The following is a 717-nucleotide window of genomic DNA, read 5'->3' on the forward strand; positions in this document are numbered from 1 at the left end:
AAAAAAAAAAAAAAAAAAAAAACTCACTAATTTTAAATTAATGCCAGTACTATACTATGAATCTATTTTTAAACACTGGTTCTCTGTAATGAAATGGGCATAAGAAAACTTCATAACCCATAGGTCCTTGTCAGTATCATTTTCTCTTTAGTCTTTGCTCCCCTTTTGCGTGGTTCAAAACATTTTGGTAGATTCAGCTATCAAGGCATGGGCTTCTTGGGCAATGGAAGTAGGACCACTATAACAAGAACTCAATAAGAACGTATTTAGGCCAGACATGGTGACTCAAGCCTGTAATTCCCACACTTTGGGAGGCTGAGGTGAGAGGACTGCCTGAGCTCGCAGGTTCATGATCATCCTGGGCAACATGGTAAGACCTCGTCTCTACAATAAATCAAAACATTGCCGGGTGTGGTAGCGCACGCCTGTTGTTCTGGCTACTTGGAAGGCTAAAGTGGAAGGATCACTTGGGCCCAGAGGGTCAAGGCTGCAGAGGTTGTGAGCATTCCACTGCATTCCAGCCTGGGTGACAGAGTGAGATTCCAGCTAAAAAAAAAAAAGAACTTATTTAGCTTATTATTTAGTTCAGACATTGTCAAAAAATCTTGGCAGTGGTTTTTGGTGTGTTTTTTTTTGAGTTGGAGTCTCACTTTGTCGCCCAGACTGGAGTGCAGTGGCCGCTCCCAGCCACTGCAGCCTCGACCTGCTGGGCTCCGG

The 717-nt window shown here is 43.5% G+C and overlaps 1 protein-coding gene across 1 annotated transcript in view; it reads left to right on the forward strand.

The window, feature by feature from the left end:
- Window positions 1-717, forward strand: part of SSMEM1 (serine rich single-pass membrane protein 1) — an 11494-nt gene that overhangs the window by 5959 nt on the left and 4818 nt on the right. The window lies entirely within an intron of this gene.

Source organism: Carlito syrichta, unplaced genomic scaffold (genome assembly GCF_000164805.1).
Source record: "Carlito syrichta isolate Samal-C Ts95f unplaced genomic scaffold, Tarsius_syrichta-2.0.1 Scaffold135806, whole genome shotgun sequence".
Lineage (NCBI taxonomy): Eukaryota > Metazoa > Chordata > Mammalia > Primates > Tarsiidae > Carlito > Carlito syrichta.